This window comes from Protopterus annectens, chromosome 3.part0 (assembly GCF_019279795.1).
Source record: "Protopterus annectens isolate FY-2018-M chromosome 3.part0, PAN1.0, whole genome shotgun sequence".
NCBI classification, from domain to species: domain Eukaryota; kingdom Metazoa; phylum Chordata; order Ceratodontiformes; family Protopteridae; genus Protopterus; species Protopterus annectens.
Genome location: NC_056731.1, coordinates 1,265,981,274 through 1,266,003,737, shown reverse-complemented (window position 1 = coordinate 1,266,003,737; position 22,464 = coordinate 1,265,981,274).

Genomic DNA, 22,464 nt, shown 5'->3' with positions numbered 1-22,464 from the left:
AAAAATGTAAATTTAAGGCTATTAGCCATTACCTTTAGCATTCAAGGGAAATGGACAGGATTATCTCTTAGCTGCCCTGGAGGTTGCAGAAAAGTATAGGGTTTATTACCAAATGAGGCCTCAGCCCTGCTTTTTCATCTCCATCTCTTGAGGAGATGTATTTTAATATGCCAGTAATCCCTGAGGTTAGCAGGCATGTTTTGAGTAAACCCTTAACCAAGAATGAGGCTTTTGTCTTTGTTAGGTGTTAACAATGAATAAAGCTCCAGGAACAGATGGTTTTCCTGTGGAAGTGTACAGGTATCTTCCATCTCATGCACTTGGCCTCTTATGGCAGGCATGCCTATCTGTATCAGCCAATAATTTAGTACATCTATCATGGAAACAGACCCTCCTTTTGCAACTGTTAAAGCTTGGAAAAAGTTAATCTTGTCCCAGCAATTACAGGCAAATTTTGCTGCATAATGCGGATTATAAGATTTACAAGGTAGCTTGTGCTATTTTTTTGGTTCCTTTGATTTACATCTTGGTGCATTGTGATCAGGTTGGACTTATGAAGGGGAGAGCAGCTGAGCATAACATTTTTCAGTTAGTATAATAGCTCAAAGTGAGGCAAAATCCAGTGCTTCATGAACTCTCTAGATGCAGAGGAAGCCTTTGATTATGTTAAATGCTCTTATCTTTTTTTAAGTGTTGGAGCATTTCCACTACTTGTCTAGTCTAATAAATGCATCATGGTACCGGTATCAAGGTTCTATGCCAGTAGTATGGCACAGACCTTATGTTTCTTGTTCCTCAATATCTCTAGAGGAGTCAGACAAAACGTTCCACTTGCTCTTCATAGATCTACTCTTTTATGTTATCACAGGGTGGCATCAGATGATGCTAGAATAGGATATCTGTCTCTGTTTATGAGTGATTTAGTGATTTGTCTTAAAAACTTTTGAGTTGTCACCCCCATTATGTTGGAATGTACTTCTGAATTTGTAACCAGTTGCAGGATATAAGGTAATTCCTCTTACATCTTTATTTTTGGCAGGGCACTAGTATATCTGTCTGACCCCTTAAAGTAAACATAACTTCACAGTTAAACCTCCGTCCATCAAATATCTGGGTATTCCGAAGGCCCCTACCTCTCTTAAATGATGGATTTAAACCAATGAGCTATGAAACTAATTTTTACAGGGAGGATGCAGAAATAACTAACTTGGAGTTTCCCTTTTAAGTTAATGCTACTACTGAACATGGTTTCCATCCCAAACTGATATAGATTATGCAGGGATTACAAATGCACTTCCCTTATATCCTCCTTCATAAATGAGGTAGAGAAGGATTAGCTTTCTTGTGGGTTCCTGGTTTCATTTGGGACACTCAAAGTATACATTATGCATCTAGACTGTGTGTGTGTGTGTGTGTGTGTGTGGGGGGGGGTTATGTGTCCCTTCCCTGTTACTAGCATAGAAGGCTCTGATGTTATATCATGTAGTAGAGCTGGAGTGCCTCAGTCCAAGCCCTCTTTGATGTGTACAATGAAGAATTTCTTACCTTTATTCTAATCATTGCATTTGGGGAGCCTGCATGTGAGGCAGTGCTTGGGTGAAAGATATATATTTTGTTTTTGGGGATATCTTAAAAAGCTTCAGGTGGGCACTTCTCAGTATTTCTTCATCATTTTTCCTTTCTTAGAAATGTAGATCAGGTAGGGGGTTTTGCATGCATGAATCTTTCTTTTGCGTCTATCCTAGTTTTCCTGCCCTGACAGATAAAATCATCCACAAATTTAGAGAAGCAGAGGCATTTATCTAATGTATTAGCTTTATTTAAATGCAGCTTTTAAATCTTTTGATGTTTTAGTTTCTGAATATGATACCCCTGCCCTTCACCATTTTATTACAGACAGTTATCCTTCATTAATACATGTTGAAGTTATCAAGTAGGTAGCTGGAGCACTTCTTTCACATCCATGGCTGCAATATATTGCAGCCATGGGACAGGGTATTGGGGGTGGTGAGGGAGGTTTTTTTTACTACTTATTCCTGCATTTTGTAGTATATATCACAATCCTGAAGCTACCTTGGCAAAGTGTGCTCTGCTCACAGAGAAAATGAGCTTTTCCAGACTATCAGATAATGTACACTGTATCAGTTTCCCTCTCCAGTATGTCATCTAAATGGTGGGTATATGCCTTGAAATGTTTGCATAGGCTATTTTTGACTCCTGAAGAAATCTCCAATATGTTTAATACCATAAAACAAGGTAAAGAAGCTGTTGGATCCTGGATTCATATCTTTTGTGAGTGTCCACTAGTCAAAAAACTTTGGGGTTATTTCCAAATACAGGAGGTGGTGGAAATGGGTAATTCTGACTTACATAATATTATGTCACTTATGGTTTTACTGTCTTGTTGCAGAAATCCATTTTTTTACATCATGGTTCTGGTAGCCAATAAGGTTATCACAAGACATTGAAGAACCCAACATGTAACAAGATCAGTGAGCAGTGGCAAATATGAAAACACATATGCAATAAAATGGCGGTGGTATAGCTCTAAATGTCAGTAGCTACTGCCACCCTGAATTGGAGTCCATAGTTGCTATCTTGGGTAGGGAGAGTGATGAAGTGAGCACATTAAAGTACCCAAATAGAAAAATTGAGGGAATTCATGAAGCTGCAATCATGCCAAATGTTTGCATGGTATTATTGAATTTATACCTATCTTATTCATATTTAGGGATATTGTAGGTTGGAAATCTCTTTCTTGTTAAGTAGTGTATTTGCAGGTGTCCTTAAGGTACTCATTTTGTTTTGAAGATAAAAGGTATCTTACAATTACATATCTTAAGGACAAAAAATCTTTCTGATTTGAGCGCAAGCTCAAAGTTAGGGAAGTTGTTGGGTAGTAAGTTTAAAAGAAAGTTTGTTGAATTTGTTGGAAATGTTTTGTTTTATGATTGTTATTAAACTATACAAATAATGCATGTATTTTACGTTGTGCTATAGCTCTGCTCTTCATGATGCGGATTGTACTGTCCTTGTTATGCTGTTTATATTTAGCTAACATTTATGACATGTTTATTAATGTTTTTCATATAACCTTTAACACAGCTGGTTTACATTATGTGAATGGCTTTTCCAGGTGCAAAGACAGCTTAACTGTTTTTAATTGTGTGTTTGCAAAGAATGTCATATTTTTTTTTCTGTTGGAATAACATTTGATGCAATCAGTGTTAAGTTTATATATTGATATAATTCCTTTAAAGTCAAACAAAACTGCTTACATTTGAAGTACTCCTACTTGGAACTTCTCTACACAGTCATTTAGAGGATATATTCATTAGCCTTTAATTCTGTTTCTGCACACTAGTAATCATTTCAAGCAGACCATTGTCATGTGGTTGTTTTATTTAGGTTGTAAGTACAGGAGCTAAAAGCCATTCATTCTTAGCATGAGTTCATTTATATCTTGTATCTACCAGTGGAAATGCTTCCAGTACATTTCTCCCAGTTAAAGAGCACAGAAAGTAATCAGCCAAATTAAAAAAAAAAACATTTTCTCACTGTTTACAAATATTATCTTGCAGAACTGAATACAGATGGAGAAACACAGTGTGAAATGTCTCCTGTTGAAGTTGTATGTGAGGTAACTCCTTTATCAGCAGATGTCTTTGCTCCTGTAGCAACAACATTCCCTACTTTGATATTTAAAAGAAAATATAATAAAAGTGCTACTGTTACTTTTGCATCAGAAAGCTGCTTCCTTCTGCAAATTATGTGAGAGATTTTGCAATACCACTTGTGGTGAAAGACTTTTATGCTCCTGTCCACTGGAGAAAATACTTTCAGTGAACGGTGTCCTTACCAGCTAGTTTAGACAAAGTCAATCCACCAGGAAAGCAGCCAAACTGAAAATGAAGAAAGCTATTTCCTTCAGGATGTAAGAAGAAGACGTATCAGCATGCTCAAAAAGGCTTTTTTATAGCAATTACAGATATTCAAGAACTCCTAGTATGCAAAGTTGAACTCAGATGCAGACACACAGCATGACATAACTCTTACTGAAAATTTTATTTATTGGTAAAATTGTTTATTCCTAAGGTCACAACACTCCCTACTTCAAAAGTTAAAATAGAATAATGTTTATCACTGTTTTATTGCATTTACAAACAATCTGTTACTAAAACAAGAGTTTTAACTTCCCCTGTTCAACAATGAAAATGACTTCAGTGAACTGTTAACATGCCGGCAATGTGAGATTCAAAGAGCCTGTGAAGTAAGCAGCCACAGTGGAAATGTGTGAGTGTGTGTGTGTGTGTGTGTGTGTGTGTGTGTGTGTGTGTGTGTGTATATATATATATATATATATATATATATATATATATATATATAGAGAGAGAGAGAGAGAGAAGAGTTCCTGATTTCCTTCAAGATTTAAGGGCAAAGTGTCAGATTACTTGGAAAAAAATCCTCTTTTCAAAGCATTTACTGATATTCATTGCCTCCTATTGTACAGCTCTGCACGCAGATGCAGCCACAGTGAGAGGCAGAATATTGAATCTCTCTCAGCAGGCACCTTCCCTCCTGTGGTCACAACATTCCATACTTCAGTATTTAAATGAAATTATAATAAAGGTTATCATTATTTTATTGCATTTAGAAATAGCATTTTTCTAAAACAGTCAAAGAAGAGATTAGTGAGATTCCCTCAGTTATCTGCCTCACCTATCTTTCTTCAAGTCTTCCCTAGTGGACTAGGTACTGGACAAGCTTTCATCCTTTCCTGATTTTTTAGGTCAGGAAAGACTGCACAGTGCCATTACCATGATCTCTGTGCAGTGCCAGCTTTCATTTTGACTGTGCTAATGCTATCTCCAAAGTGAGATGATAGAATATGTGGTTGCAAAGCATAGTGTGACTCACGGTTTGCTCTATTAAGGAGGTGCTTAGGCAGATCATTCTGGCTGTCATCTTTTGACCCAGGACCTCACAAATTCCTTCAAAGGAGGAAACAAAATGTTACTATCGTGGCTAGACTCTTTGACCCACCCCTAGCTTTTGCAACTTTCTTCAAGCCAGGTTAGCTGACTTGAAGGAAGAAGCACACTTATAAACTGTGGAGGACTCAGTAAGTACCAGGTCATGGGCTGTCCTTAGGAGTGCTGGCTAGGTATCCCTAGGGAGTCATCCCACCAGTTCAGTAGTTGCAGTACTGACTATAAGCCAGGACTATTCCTAGAGGAGCATTCTCTGAGTTCCTCCCTTGGGGTGTATGCAGATAATGTATTGGTACATTTAGGAGATCCAGAACATCAGTTATCAACCCTGTATGAAATCTTGGATAGTTTTGGAAAGATATCAGGATGTAAAGTAAATAAAGATAAAACCCAGGCTATATATGGTAATTTTTCTCCATCAGAAAAATTTATAACCATATACCCAAGAATCCTGCAAAATGACAAAATAAAGTACTCGGGAATTAACTTGCTGGAATCTATTAAAGAAATTATAAACAACTATGATATACTATTGACAGACAGTAAAAAAATGGATTAAGAAATGGAACATCTTAAAAGTGAGTTTAGAGCACAAAATCCAGACAGTACAAATGTGTATTCTTCGCCAAGTGCTGTATTGCTTTACAAGCGATACTACATACAACAGAGCAAGCATTTTTCAAAAATATTAATAATGTGCTGAAAAGTTTTATTTTGGGCAATGACAAACCTAGAGTAGCATGGGATAGACTTTAACTAGGAAGGGATGGAGGGGTACTGCATGTACCAGACCTGCATCAATATTGGAGGGCCATCTTATTAAAGATCGTTATGGACTGGCATTATAACCTGGATCCACCAAGGTGGGTGATCATAACCAAACAACTGCATAGAGAGCAACATGTTGACTTGAATGTTTATATGTGGTGTGATGACACCGGCCCATATTTCATTATTTGAGGAAATGCCTCAAAGACACTTAAATTCCAACTTAAATTCCAACTAGAATTAAATTATTGCAATTGGTCTATACTAAAACATCTCCCCTTAGAAGAAGCAGTATTGTATTTTAACAAAAAATTCCTTGAGATTCTTGACTTTCATGCCCCTACTCACTGAAAGAAAACTAAGGCAATAGCTGCACCTTGGCTTTCAAAAGAGACCAGGCTCAAAATTAATCTCAGAAATAAAGCTTGGGCTTTATGGCGAACTACTAAACTTCCTCATGATCAAATTAAATACAGGCAACTTAGAAATGAAACTAAAAAACATATATTACTTGACAAAAAACAATACTACTGCAAACTACAAACAGAAAATCAAAATCACCCTCAGAAGTTCTGGGCAGGGTTAAATAATCTTCTACACCCTGGTCATTCTAGTACCCCGTCCCAGCTGCCTTCACCGATAAACCATCAGAAGCAGTCTCTGACAGTTTTAACCGATTCTTTACCGAGACAATCCATGCCCTAGCCAGCCAACTGCCTCTTAGTTCCCACAGCCTAGATAGTTCCACCCTTATAAATCTACCCTCATTTAGCTTTCAACCTGTTGCTACATCACTTATCCGCACCTTAATCAGAAAACTAAAACCCACCACACTCTCAGCTGACCAACTTCCAGCTGAATACCTACACAAATCAGTTGACGCCATTGCCTACCCAGTGTCAATACTTATCAATAGCACTTTAGCAGAAGCAAAAATTCCTGATATCTGGAAGATATCCTATGTAATCCCTCTTCATAAAGGAGGTAGTTCCACTGAGCTCTCCAATTACAGGCCTATAGCTATACTCTCTCCTCTAGCAAAGATAATGAAAAAATTTATTCAAAAACAGTTCATGCACCACCTAATTAACAACCACCTCATGGCAGATACCCAGCATGGCTTCAGACCTCACCATAGCACTACCTCACCCCTACTAGTCTTCTCCAATACCATAAATTTCCATCGTAACAATAACCATATTTCTTCAGCTCTATTTTTGGATCTGTCCAAAGCTTTCAATATGGTGGATCACCAACTATTAATCAACACCCTACAATCACTTTGTCTAGATCCCAAAGCCCTTCAATGGTTTAATTCCTACCTAAGTGGTAGAAAACAGGCTGTACTATGGCAGACCAAACTCTCTACCCTGTTACCTAACACCTTGGGAGTACCACAAGGATCTATATGAGGCCCACTGTTATTCTCCTCTTCATCAATGATTTGAACACTCTCATACCTAATGTCAGCTGTATCCAATATGCAGATGACTCTACACTGATTTGCACAGGAACATCCCCTACAGAGTTACAGTTAACTACCCAGACTACTTTTAACACAATAGAAAACTGGCTTTCCAATCATTACCTGATACTGAATCCCAAAAAGACTAAAATGCTGTTATTCCTACCAACACAAAGGTCTAGCACCATTAACTTTACCATCAAAGCAAAGGATGGCACAATAATCTCACCAGACCATTCTACAAAACTACTAGGTGTCACTATCGACAATAACTTAAAATTTGACCTACATGTCAACCAATTGATCAAAACCATCAATAAAAAACTAGGCTCATTGTATAGAATAAAAAGCTTCCTGACTCCCCCAGCCAAAGTTGCCATTGCTCGATCTCACCTTCTCTCCACTGTCCTGTACGCATCCCCTCTTCTCCATAATACTAGTAAGACTGTCCTGAACAAAATCACTATCTGTTATAATCACATCGCCAGGTTTGCTACTGGGCTGCCTTTCAGGACACATCATTGCATCAATCTAATTCAGCTTGGATGGCTTGAACTACCTAGTCTAATACTATATAACCAACTAGTTATGACCCACAAAATTATATACAATCCTGAAAACACCCCTGCACTCAAAAATCTGGTCACCCTGTATAACAACCCTAGACCATTGCGTTCTTCCAGCAGAATCCTTATCCAGACATGTAAAACTAATAACTTAGCCGATGACTCTCTCTTTACTAACTCTGTAGGCAGAACATGGAACCTACTACCTCCTGAGATTACCTTACTCTCTTCTCTAGGTCATTTCAAAGCTAAACTCAAACTACACCTGGGGTCAAAATGGACTTGCTATTGTATCAAGCCTGGCTAATCCTTTCTCTAGATTATGTACAGATGCTATATAACCCATTTTGTACTGCAACTCTAGATTTCCCTACTTTGAACTGTATCAACTGCTCTTTATGAAACTATTACAAATGGTTGTTCATTGATATAATGTAAAAAAAAAAATGTTTTTTAAATGTATGGATTGTCTTGATGTTCTTCTGTAAATATTCTATCATTGCCTCGATGTTCTTCTGCAAATATTCTATCATGCTATTCGAGATATGTGATATGTAATGATGTTTTTGTTACTGTTGGGAGCTTTTCTCCCCGGGCCTCCGCTGAAAATGGACATATATCCAGTCGGACTATCCCGGTTAACAAATGTAAAATAAAATAAAATAAATAAATAAATAAATAAATAAATAAATGGTTGATAGGGAGGAAATAAATGATGGGGTAAGAAAATGATTATCTCTACCCCTCTTGAGTACTAAAATGATGGGATCTTTTGAAGACTTAACAATTCAAGATCCAACAAATTACTTGGGCAGAGATGGAGGAATGCACAATTAAGATCTGGGGGAGATTTAAATATATGTATAATTTAGACAAAATAGACCACATCAGATATGAAGGGTTAAAACAAATATATTTAAAGATGAAAAAGGAGCTACTGTCTCAGCTGGACTTTCCATTGTGGGGAAAACAGATACAAGAAGCCATACAAAAGCAAATAATGTCTAATGGGTAAATATCCAATTTTTATAAAGCAATAGAAGAGATAAACCAAAAACTGAGTTAGATGGGGAGAGAATATTAAACTGCAATTGAAAAAATATCAATAGTCAGGGATTTATAGAAACTTGAAAACAATTAAGATTTTTACATGGAAATGCTTGCATACATATTTCTACACTCCAACAAGAATAGGAAAGATGTTGCTGGGAGCATCAGACAGTTGTTGGAAGTTTGATAATGAAGAAAGAGTTCTGCCTCAAACTTGATAAGACACATGAGTATCTATAAACCTTGTTAGAGCAGCTTTCACCTGGAACTGGAACTCTATCCCTTAAAACATACTTTTTAGGATTAGCCTCACAGGGTATAAAAACTAGATGAGAAAATGACCTAATAACAGCAATTATTTGGACTCACTGGAAACTAGTCATGAGATGGTGGAAGACTTGAAGCATTTAATACATTTTCTTTGAGAGACAGAGCTGAAGAAAAGGAGCATAGTGGAAGGGGAGGGACTAAAAATCCACAATAGGAAATTTGAGAAATGGCATGGAACTAACAAAGAAAATTAACACACACAAGAAATGGACTCTTGAGGGAAAACAAAGGTAAGAATCATACAAGACATTTCACTGTGGCACTTCACAGACAGCAGGCCCTATTATGGATAGACAAGGACAGGATTGCATTGGCATGTAACTAAACAGACTGATAGCTACACGGAAAATGAATACAGTTTTCAGTGTGTGATATCTGTTATGAAATGTGTATGTTTTTAGTTGTATCTGTTAATTAAACCAGAATGTAATACCCATTAAGAATAACTGGAACATTAGATGTATAGCTTTATATAAAACTGAAAAGAAATGTTTGTACCAATTGTTGGATTGTACCCTAACAAGTAAGACATAAAATTAATAAGAAGAATCTTTTTCTTTCTCTGTCATGTTGCAGCAAAGTTCATTTAAAATAAAAAATAATGTAGATGCATACAGCAGGCTTGGAAATAAGTTTTTTATTTGTTTGTTTGTTTACTAGGAGTGTCAAGTCAGTACTTAAGTTGCTCCTTTTCAACGATGGCCTGGAGAGAAAAGCTCCACGTATAATGCATTTACAATAGATAAGCAAAATTACAATGATTTTAAGCAATGTAGCACAATGAATGCAAATAAAACATTTAGTAAAACATCAACAGATATTTAGAAAAGACTATATATCAACAGATAAGCATTTTGTAGGTAATGAATCTTATACAAGTGCACCAATGGTTCAAAACCAAGAAAGTGGAAAGGAATGTTTGGTAGATCACGAATAAAATCTAATAATTTAATGCAACAGTGGGTCAAAAAGGTGACAGGAAAGAAAGGAGAACTCCATTTTTCAGAACATGCTTTTAAGAAGTGAGGTTTGAAAAAAGGTATTTAAGTAGCATATTGGTAGAAATGATAGTTATGCAACAGTGTTCCGGAGGAGTAAGGTGAAAAAACAAGTCTGAGAGGCAACACCAGGGATATAGGTAGAGGTACCAGCACAGAAAGTAGTTGGGTCATGCACAGGGTATCATAGATGTTAAAATAGATGATTAGAACATAAACAGATTAAAGGGAATGTTGAGCAAAGTTGAATAAGGATCAATCATTGTCATAAAAAGTGGCTGTAAGGTGCCAGTGTATGGCATATGTCTGGGTAGGGGAAGATCCAGAAGGGATGCGATTTGAGAGGGGATGAAAGAGGAATGGAGAAAAAAAGCAATGTAGTGAGCCAGAAGATGATGAAGGGGAATAGGAAGGTACAATAAAAATAAGAGAGGATGTGAGGAGAAGAGCAGGTAGTGGTAAGAAAAGGGGAGATGAAAATGGATTGTTTAGTGAGAAAGAATGTTAGTGACACAGACAGTAGATATATGTTAGTATAGTGTCCTTATATAAGATGACGGATAACATAGCTTAGAATGCAATGTGCAGATGGATTGGAGGTTTTTGCCTATCCAGGCACTAAGCAAGAACACAGGGATTGCAGTTACCTTCTTGCTGTGAGCAGTGAGCTGTAACTTAGCTTTGCACAGTAGCCCTTATTTATGGACATTTTTGGACAATAACATTGATATTCTGGATGAATTTTACTTTGTCAGCTATGATAATGCTCAGTAACTTGATATGGGAGACTTATTCTGTTTTGGTGATGGTAGATGAGATTATACTTAGTGCAGTGCTAGGCAGTGAGAGGTTACTGGAGGTAAATGTGATTAATTTTATTTATTTTTTGGCATTCAGGACTAGTTGAGGATCATTCTAGCTAGGTCACATTAGAGAAGAACAGGTTTTGGGTGACTAAAGCTGGGATAGTGTTGGGGCTGAGCAAACAAGAGCCATCAATATCTTCTACAATTCTCACATGCTTGACAGCTTTGTGCGTGTCATTTCTAAATATACTAAATAAAGGAGGTCCTAGTATCGACCCCTGTGTCGCTCCTGTTTATACTGGCAGGTGAGTAGAGTAGGGGTCTTGTCATTTAAAATATTGTTGCTGTTGAGATACCTAGAAAACCAATCAGTGGTGCAGCTCAGTCCTACTTGTGACAGCTTGATAATGAGAAGATGGTGAGATATGGTATCAAACACCTTTGAGAGGTCCAGAAATAGGGTAGGGACAGAGTTATTCATATTTTGATTTTGATTGGTTGGGTTAAGATAGTGCAGTAGGGCAGTTTTAGTTCTGTAATGAGGTCAGGCCAGAAGCCATGTTGTTAAGGGAAGGTTAGTGTTTGTCAAGCAGGAAGTTTAGGATTTGAAGATAGATATGGCTTTCTAGTACTTTACAGAGTGTAGGGAGTATTGCAATAGGTTGCTAGTTTGAAAGGTCAGGGAAGGTACCTACTTTATGTATTGGTGTAATGAAAGAGGTTTCCATATTTTTGGAACATATGATTGCTGTATGGATCCATTGATTACAGAGATTGGATAGCTTATTCCACCTGGTCCTAATTTAAGATATTCTGCAAGAACATTACTTGCTGCTAATATAGTGAGTTTAAGTTTGTTCAAGTATGACTGATTCAAAAGAGGTTACTTGTTTCTTAAGTACTGCAGTTTGAGATGAGTGGGTGGTATATCTACATTCTATTTGCAGATGTGAGCTTTAGTAGCTATAAAGTACTCATTGAACCTGCACGATGTGAAGGCATTAGTTTCAGTGGGAAGATGGCTAGGCGTGGGCTTGGTACCTGGGTTAACGAGATTGTGAGATTTCTTACGTGTCTGTAGTTTTGGTAATTGTTTTAGTTTTATCTTTCTACCACTTATTCGAAGCACTGTCTCTAGTTTTCATTAACTGTTTTTTTTATGTGTGTTAGCCAGGGTGCAGTTATCACTGATTATATTGCAGAGGTGTATGTGTGTGTGTGTGTGTGTGTGTGTGTGTGTGTGTGTGTGTGTGTGTGTGTGTGTATATATATATATATATATATATATATATATATATATATATATATATATATATATATATTGCCTTTTGTGAATTGAACTTAAGATGGGTTATTACTAGCTCTTCGGGATAATTTTTTTGGGGGAGGGCTGTAGTGGTGTATTGCTATTTCTAGGGTGTTAAGGAACATCATAGCTACCCATCCAGTAGGATGTTTAGAGTTCCATCATTTCTTATTATGCTATATGCTTGTGAGAGTATTTCCTCCTTCTTAATGGAGGATTTTAACCATGTTTCAGTGTGTGTTAGTAGGGTGAGATTTGAATCCATGCATCAAGTCCACTAGTTTTATTGCAGATGCTGAGTGCATTTATATTGTGTATCTTAAAGCCTGAATGAGCTGCTTATGTGGGGTTTTGTGGTGATTTACTGAGGCTGTGAATACAGTAGCTGGATGATAATTTGAATGTGTGCTGTTGGTTTAGTTTGGATGTGTGACAAAGGAGGTACTGCCAGCACAGCTATCTGTAATTTTGTAAATAATTATATGTCATTTGTGGATATCAACATGATGTATTCAGGATACTTTCGTTACAAATGTATTAGAACAGTATGTCATGTGTATATCAAACTGCTTGAAGGTATTTGCAAAGTGCTGTTTGAAATGTAACCACAGTGTAACCTACTGAAAAAGAAAAGAATAGAAATGTACATGCACTATTTAAATGTATATATTCTCAACAGTGGAAACTGGAATACAGGAGGTTAACTTTAGAAAAAATAGCTGAAATTAAATTATTTTATATGGCTATGCAATAAAAGACGATATTTTTCAAGTTTCCATGCAGCAAGAAGACACACTGTCTAAAACTAGGGAGCTTTCTGTATGGTCTTGGAAGTATTTTATTGTTTTATGACTTCCAGGATCTGCTATAGATCCGAGGTCTGTGTATTTTCACAGGTGGATGCTAAATGCTACCAGCTGCCATCAAGGGCTGTTTTGGGCCCTGGGAACTAGGAGTCAGATGACAAGAAATAATGTCATTCTGTAAGTTATCCCAGCAGTAATATTTGAGATATTAATTTGAGAACTCTCTGAGAGAAGGACAGCATTCTGTATTCTGTCTTGGACCTGACGACATCAGCTAGAAGATCCATTCACCACACATTTTACTTGCTCTGAAATAAGTTAACTAGGATATAGTAATTCTCTTAGACATAGTCAGGAATATAGCAAAGCTTAATTTAGATGTTTTTCTTTATTTATTGAGACTGTCCTGCAATGTTGTTTTAAATATTTCCTGTGATTTTGAACTCTGATGTCACTGTAATTATATACTGAGTATTTTCTTGTTCTTTTAATATTTATTATTAAATATATTTAAACATTTCATTGTGGCTGATCTTTGTTGATCTATTTAAATTCTGAGAGTACTTGCATGTTTATTTGATGACACTGTGGGCCACTCCTAATAGCCTTGCTGTTGGTCAAACTACCATTTGTATTAATAGTAACATTACACAGTAAGATTGGACACCCTTTGTTAAGGGCCTTAATGTAGCTGATAAGGGGTTCTGGTGGTGGTGATAACAACCTTATAGTCTGGGCAGAAGGGAGCATAGCTAGTAAACCTGTGCCAGCTTTTCCTAGGTATGTGTGTGTGTCAGCTACTTGGGCAGGGACATGAAGCACTGGTTGGACAGAGAGAGTGTTGGAGGACTTGACTTGGAACCCCAGCTAAGGACTCAACTCTATAGCTGTGCCAGTGGAGAGTCTTAATTGGGGATCTGGAGAAAGAGGGAGAAATCAGCCCTGGACTGACTGTTGTCTCTGTGTGCTCTTAAGAGAAATTGCACTTGATGCAGAGGGCTGCATCTGGAAATACTGTGTATGTACTTGTCACCTTCTCAGTGTACGTCCCCAACTGGTGCCAGTGGTGAGGACTGAGGCTCCTTGATTACTGGCCCAGTGGTGGGGCATCACAGCATGGATAGAGTTTTGTCTAATGTTTTGTGGTGGAAATTCCTAGGTTTGGGTGCATGTCACCTCATATTATTAATAGGTGCAATATAAGTATTTGGTTGAACTGGACATGTAATTGCTTTCTGATTTCTATCTCTGGGTTTATTATAATGGTCTAGTTGTTTCAGTAAAGGCATTTATTAAAAAATAAATAGGGAGAGTTGTACAGAGAGGAACAGAGTTGGCAGAAGGATATGTGGGCTCAGTAATGGTACCCTTTGCAGGAAGCTGAAGGTTATGTGATAGTTGATAAGTTGTTAGAGTTGATAGAAGGATTAAATTGGAGAGTATGGCTAAGAGATAGGGTGACATATTGTTGCTAAAGTAGACAGTTTTAACTTTTCTTTTGTTTAGAAATTGTAAGCTTATAAGTGACTACTAAGTGAACTGCCATAAAGGTAAATTCTAAGCCTAGTTGTGTTATCCTATTAGATATTCAAATTACCCTTACCATGATTTTTATTCCTACACTTCTCATGTGTGAATAAATAATTCTGGGGCCATACCGCTGAATATTGAAAGGGGAACCCTGCTGCAGGATAGGGGATTTAAGTGCTGTCTTTGTCAATCAGTAGCACAGGAAGCAGTCATTGGGTAAATGTTCTTATTCCCATCCATTGATCTAAGTTGTGTTTGAATAGGGACATGTGTGAGCTTTATTTTATTTGATTGGGGGGTCTGTTCCAGCATACTAAAATCCTCAGAGATATGTATCTGTCCCTCCAAACCATTTTGTTTATGTTACAATAGAGGTTAAGGTCTCTGCATCAGGTATTTTTGATACCATTTAACATGTAAATATTCAGTAGGTCCATTATTACTGGGCCAGAGTATGTCTTATTGCTAGACACAGAACACCTCTTAATAGTCTATAAGAGATTGAGAATGACAATAGGGTTCTGATGTGGTCCATGTAAGTCATGTAGTTTAGTCTCTGTATTCTCTTTGTGAGGAAGCTCTGGGGGCACTCTAATTGCTGCATATGTCTGGACACTTACATACCAAAGGGGCAATATATTCAGTGACTGGCCTGATCAGGGCTGAGTACAATAAGAAAGTGACATCATTGGACCAAGATGCTATCCTTTGGTTATATGCTGGGCAATGTAGAAGGACTTTCGTACAACAGTGTACACCTGTTGGTTGAATGTTAGGTCACTATCTAGCTATGTTCCCAAATCTATAACTACTAGACTGACTCTTTGGGGTGTATTGTTAATGTGTTGATTTCCTGGGGCAGTCAGTTCCCCAAAGGATTCAGTAATGTACTTTTGGCATTTAGGTTTAATCTATGACTCTGACACTAGTTATTTGCTTGGGACAAACCTTCTGGAAGAATGCAGATTCTTTTGGGGGTTCAATAACTATTCCTAGGGTACTCATTAAATAGGAAGTTGGTTATGTTAGCAAGTTGTGGACCTGTTTTTAGGGGGTTAATCCAGTGAGCAGCTGTTTTGAGATTGATTAGAATTAGTTATGTTAGTTGTAGTACAATATTTAGGGTGGCAGTAGTGATGGCAAAGGGGCTGGTTAATAGGTATGCTAAGTGAGTGAGGGAGGGTAGAATGGACAGTAGGCATTGTGACTGGCTAGTTGGTGGGGTGAAGAAATGGCTGTATATAAAAGAAATGATGCTAGGGGTGGGAAGGATGAGAAAGGGTGCGAGGCAGTGCAGAGTGGGTTCACCCTTTGACTGCAGTCAACTGCTACAAAAAAAAAAGTATCTTCCACCACCTTGTAAATGTTATGAAATAGGAAAGTAAGCAACTTCAATTATCAACCTAACAATAACAACTGTGGGGACAGCATTATAATCAGAGGTTAATGTAGGTAAAATATACTAATTACTACAAAATAAAGTACATATATGATACTTCATCTATTTAAGGAAAACAGGAGTCCTTACTAATTAAAAGTGGTGTTGGTTTTCTTTTTTTTTTTCATCCTTTTTAATATTACCAAAACAACCTCACTGTATACTGTCCTTGTATTTCTGTTTGATTTCGTTTTACAGGTCCTTTTCAATCTTTCATTGCTGGGTGGGTTTTTTGAAATGGCTAACTCAGGGAGAAATAGAAATGACATAGTACAATTCATGTAGTGCAACTAAACTCCTTGTATGAGTTATATGAACTCGATACAGCTGGGCTATGTGTACTTATTACAGCTCAATACAGCTGGGTTATTGAGTTATATGAACTTAGTACATTCAAATATATACAGTATTTGTACCTTCTGTACCTTTGGAACCCATTTCTTCCTTATTATGAACAAAGTAATTTACTAAATAGAAACATCTCAGTTTACATACATTTTACAGTTTGAAACAATTGTAGAAGTGACACATGAAATGTGCATAGGCTAGTTTTCCATTACAATGGCATGTGTGAAGATAGGTGAAGGCTGCCAGCCTAGCCAGGTAGAATTTTGTAGATAATTCTGTCATTTGTAAATATTAAAGAAGCCACAGACTTGTTCTCTTAAATGGGAAAAAATGGTTTTAAATGTGGAACTGCAAAAATGTAACAACAGTGCACTCTGCTGTAGGAAAGCTGATAAGTCAAGCATTGTGTAATTGTTTGATGTCAAAACTCGGAGCCGAGATGTCTAAATGAAATAATTCTTCCTATTATTTTGAGGCCAGAGTTAATGACTAGAATTTACAAGTATAATTTATTTTATTGCTCTGGCTTCCTGACCAGCTGCAAGATCAAAAGGGCTCTTAACTTCTGAGTTTCTGTTACCCTGGTAAAACAGAAAATTGTTAAGAATGATGCAATGTGAAGCAGCACTGTATTATCAATTTAAAGAGAGAAAATTAGAGAGCACTGTGCATTTGTCTTGAGAACATCCAACTCACCAACACCGCCTATGTTCTATATGTAAGTTTATTTTAGAACTGTGTTTTCTCATAGATATAGCTAGGAAATAGGAAGATTAGACTAATTGTTTTTCTGTATTGATGCCAGAACTATTCTACTGTATTATTTTATGCATTTTCCTGTGTCTGAACTCTTGTCTAGCACTGTGTAGTAAGAAATATTGTCTTGTGTTTTTATTATTATTAAATATTTTTAAACCTTTAAACTGTGGTTGTTTTGTGTAGAAGTAATTTATGCTCTAGAGTACATTGCATGTATATAGTGATAATGTCCAAGCCACCCCAAATAAGCCTTGCTGTTCAGTCACACTTACCATTTGGATAATAATATTGCACAGTATACTTGGAACCCTTTCATAAGGGTTTACTATCAAAAACACGAAAATCGCATACTCGAATGGTGATGTCCACGACAAATAACGTTGACTCATACATATTAATTAGGTTGTATGGTTGATGCAACAAGGTTGACAATTTCTGTCAATCTTAATGTGTAAATCTCCCATTGACAACCATGCTTTGTGTCCCTGCCCTGTGTATGTCCTTCTAAATGGACGGACACATGAATGTCGACATTCCGACTGTCGCTCCTACCATGTTCGAGGAGGAGGCTGTCATGCATCTAAATGTCGACATTTTGACTGTAAACCTTTCATAAGGGCCTTTTTGGTAGCTGATAAATATTAGTGGGTGGTGACAGTGATTTCTACTGTATAGTCGGCAGAGAAGGGGCACAGCTGGAGAACCTGTGCCAGCCTTCCCCAGGAGTGTCTGTGTGGTTGTATATAACTCTTATCTCAATGTGTGTGTGTGTGTCTGCCACTTAGGCAGGGACACGAAACACTGGTTGGACAGAGTGGGTGCTGGAGGTTTTAGCTTGCCCACTAGGCTGAGATCTGGACCCTATAGTTATGCCAGTGGGGAGTCTTACTGAGGACCTGGAGAGAAAGGGAGAAACCAGCCCCAGACTGACTGTGATCTCTGTGTGCTCTTAAGGGAAATTGTACTTTACTGTGTGTGTGTATTTGTTATCCTCCCCTATGTGGACACCCCTTACTGGTGTTAGTGGTGAGGATTGTGGCTCCTTGATTGATGGGCCAGTGCATGGGCATCACAGCATGTATACCTGGCATTTTGATAATGAACTACACTGACAGTTTGCAGAATTAAACAGTATAAAGAGGTTCTCTCATGGATGCATGGCTCCTTGGATGTCAGTTAAGGCAGCATTGTTCCTTTGGCCATCGTTTGTCTCAGCTAGAACAGCTGACAGAAATGCATCAGTTTCCAATAAAATGCACCACGAACCACAGACAGACCATTGGGTATTTCTTTATTAAGACTGTAGCCTCTAACTCTCACTGACAAAGTCCTCTTTAGTACTTTGTTATACTTTAATCCTTAGTGAAGTATGTGTGTGTCTGTTTATGAATAAACTGAAATGTCCAGTAGTCTACCATTGTCTCTACCATAGGTCTTATCTATGTAAAATCAGCTGTCCAACTACTGTTCCCACTGGAGGATGGCAATGTGCAATCAGGTTTCCTTACTCCTCTGTCATGGTGGGGTGAGATTGAAAGAGGTTTCTGCAGTTTGTGCCATGATAGTGGAGCAGGAGATGTTCTTCATTCCACATTGCTGCAGTCCTAACTATTGGGTAGTCACCAGTCAGTCGGCGATACCCGAGTATATATGATTGACGTCAGTCAGTCAGGGCGATTAGGCGTCAATGCGTACGGGTAGGTACTCTATGCGCGTGACCCACTCCATTTTTTGCCGCGCATGGTCCGAGATGCAGCAGTTTTTGCAGGTTGGGGTTCTGAAATTTCTGGTTTTCTGAAGTCGAAGTTCACCCGAATCAAAGTTGTTGGCTTAGTACGTTGTTTTTTTTTTTTGTTTTTCTTGCCTCAGTATTTAACCGGATGTCAGAAAAGTGAATAACTGTACTGTTTGTGAAAGAACAGATACCTCATAGGATATACCATACCTTGTGTATACCTTGTTTAGGAGTTGAACGGCGTTGTGTTGTTGGATGCTTGTCTTGGATTTTAACAAAGCATTAAGAGAAGAGAAGACTTAGACAGTGCAGGTTTGTGTTTGGGGAAGCGTTAGCACTATAAAATGCCGTCGGATGCTCCGGCCCGCAAGGTCAAAAAAGCGCCAAAAGGAAGCCTCCCGAAGCCTAGGTTGACGAAACGGGCAGTCGGAGGCGTTCTTTTTTTAAGAACTTCAGTGGAGCCTTTTTCAGAATTTGGAATCTCTTTCAGAGGAGTTACTGACTTTTACTGATATTGCCTTCTCTTCTTCAGGCTGAGGGCTTCAGCTTCTAGGCTTCTTAGGTAACTGTTCTTCCCTCTCTCTCCAAGCCTCTCCTAGCCTCTCCTTTCCAAGTTTCAGACATGCTTTGAGGTGTAGTCCTTCAGTGCTTCAGTGAGGCTTCTCCTAACTTATTTCAGTGAAACATAACATTAAATTAGGCAGGAGATGAAGATTTATGATTAGAGGAGGGGGAGGTTAAACCTGAGATTGAGAGAGCCTGGAGTGGAAGTTGAGTTTGAGAAGATTTGAAGAGACCAGGGGGCTTCTCTGAGTCTCTGAGATTTGAAGATATCCTCCTTATTCTGATTCTCTGTGTGGATGATTCCTCTCCTACCCCTTCTCCTCCAGGGAGGGTTTCTCATTTTTCAGACTCTACGCCATCCATGAGCACTTTTTAAATGGGAAGGCCAAGATTCTTCCTGATTCAGGAAAGGCTTTTAGGAATTTGTTTTTACCCAAAGGCCCCCCATGTATACCTCCTGTGTTGAATGTGGTGGAAGATGTTTTGAGGCTTCCTTCCCTGTTTGATTTGCCTCCTCCTCATGCTGTTAAAACTGATAGGTACTATAGAGGTGCCTGAAGCTCACTCATCTTTTAAGGTCCTAGGGCAGACCGGAAAAACTGTTTCTCAGGGACCTAAAAGGTGTTAGGGGTGTTGTTATTTAAAACTTCCCACCACTCTGAAAGAGAGGCAGGGGATTTGGATGGAAAAGGAAAGGAAAGAAAGTGTCTTCCCTTTTTCCACATTAGGTGTCAGGCGTGGAATGTCAATATCAAATGCTAAAATAATGAGGCCAAAATTGATTTAGAAGGTGTAAAGAGTGTATTGAGTGTATTGAGTTGCTGGATTGTAGCTGAGTTTGCTGGATTGTGGTTGTAATGTCTGAACAAGTGGGTTTGCAGCTGTGCATTTGCCTCTCTGTGTGGTACAGGCTAGTTCGAAATTGTGGCTGCATGCCTTTCCTGTTCATACAATTAGTTGGAGCAGCAAGACTGGCTAAGTTGTTAGCTCCTTTACAGTCTGATGTGTGTTGTTTGGTGTGTTATGTTAGCAGTTTTAGAGTTTGGAGCGAGGACAAAGAGAAGTCTAAACCAAAATAAGTCTCTTTTTTAAGTCTATGCAAACTTTTTTTTAGGAGAAATTATTTTCTTAAAGGAGGTTTAGTATCCTAGGTATGATAAGGAAGTCTAATAGTTCCCAGTCTAGGGGGTAGGTAGTCCAAGGTCTCAGAGGCCTAGAACAGGAGCAGGGTCGCTCAGACTCTTGAGTTCCTAGACTAGGACTTTTCGTGAGGGCACCCAAGTCCCTGAGGGCAACAGACCCACTTTGATCTAATCTGGCAGCTTGAGTACAGGAAGACTACTGTCTCTTTTTCCTTTTATTGGGATTGTTTCTTTAGACTGTTGCTTTTGTTGGATATCAGACTACGGTTACTCAAGACAGATGGGTTTTTGATATACAGCTTTTGCGCCAGCATGCCCTCCTTCACCAAAATGGAAACAAAGTTCCTTCTCAGTTAGGAATTTCCCTCACATTCAAATTTCCTCACGCCTCCAATTAGGGCCAGAAGAAGGGGCCTGCTGTTCCTAAAGGCCTAGAATCCAAACTCGGAGAAGTCTTTTGGATTCCAGAGTATGAGATTAGTACCTCTGGACAAGTTTATCCCTAATTTTTTAACTGGACTACACTCAGAAGTTAATTTAGCTTTCTGGCTTGCAAGAGACTATCTCAAGGGAAATTACCTTCAGATCTCTACTGCTAAGCTCAAAGGGCTTCTATCTGCGTTTTCGAGACTGAGATTGCTGCAGGTATTTGTCTGCATGCAGAGTTGAAGCTCTCATTATTTGTTGCAAGTATTCACAAGTTATCTGCTCTCTACTTATTATTTATTCGAGGCGTTCTGGCTCAAGAATTCCTTCTAGCTGGGCGAATATTTCAAATCTGCTCAAGAAAGGAGACCTTCTAAGCATTCTGGAATATGTGATTCTAGTGCTTCTAAGCTAGACTCTCTGACGATGTGGAGTCAGTCTAGTAGACTCTCAGAGACATGCATAATCAAGATGTGAGATAAAGAGCAGCAAGACTTGGCCCTTTTGTGACCCAGATAACAGCTTTCTCTGTGCCTTTTACTTCCATCCAACTATCTCATCGGTCCAAGCCGACACTTTGCTGGTCCTTCCCAAATTACTTCCGATCAAGCAATGGATTCTGGTGCTCAAGGATACAAACTGCATTCCTTGAAGCATCAATGGTATCTCATAAATGTATTCACACAGCAAAAAATATTTGGACTGTGGACCCAAAGCTGCTTACTGCTTCAATTTGTGACATACATTGGGCTCCAGAATCACCTTCAAAATGGACTCTCTGTGACTTGCCAGGAAAAGAATGGATGTGGTGGACTCAGGCTGAGGACATAAACAACTACAGCATCATGACCAGGACATTGGGGAGGAGACAAGGGAAACCCTCAGACTACAGAGACATTGCCAGGAGCTAGAACTTCTTGAACAGCAGGACAAGACAGAGAATGACTTTCAGACTACAGCATGGACATAAAACAAGGGAGGGGAACAGACAACATCCTCTACATGTGTATGATCAACAACTGTCGGGAACACAGTCTACAAGGTCATCAACAAACACAGGTTTATCTCGATGCAGGCAGCTTATGACTAACAACAATGAGGCACAGGTTCTGCAACTAACAGAACAACTTAGCAGTTTCATGGGGCACAGAACTTGCATGCAAACATGTTAAGGGAGCAAATCTTCATGTGTTCCAGGGAACTCCTTCACAGATGTGTTAAGCAGATTGACAGTGTCATAGCACAGCCACTAAACCAGATTCTGTAATTTCTTGCAAAAAAAGTTTCATCATTAACACTTTGAAGTGGATGCTCATTCTTCCAGTTGTGCAAATCTTCTGTTTGTGTTTCAAGCAAAGATCTTTCAAGGTGCAGCCAAAAAACAGATTGCTCTTTCTTTCTCTTTGGACTAATCTGGTATTGATTTCCTGCCTCTA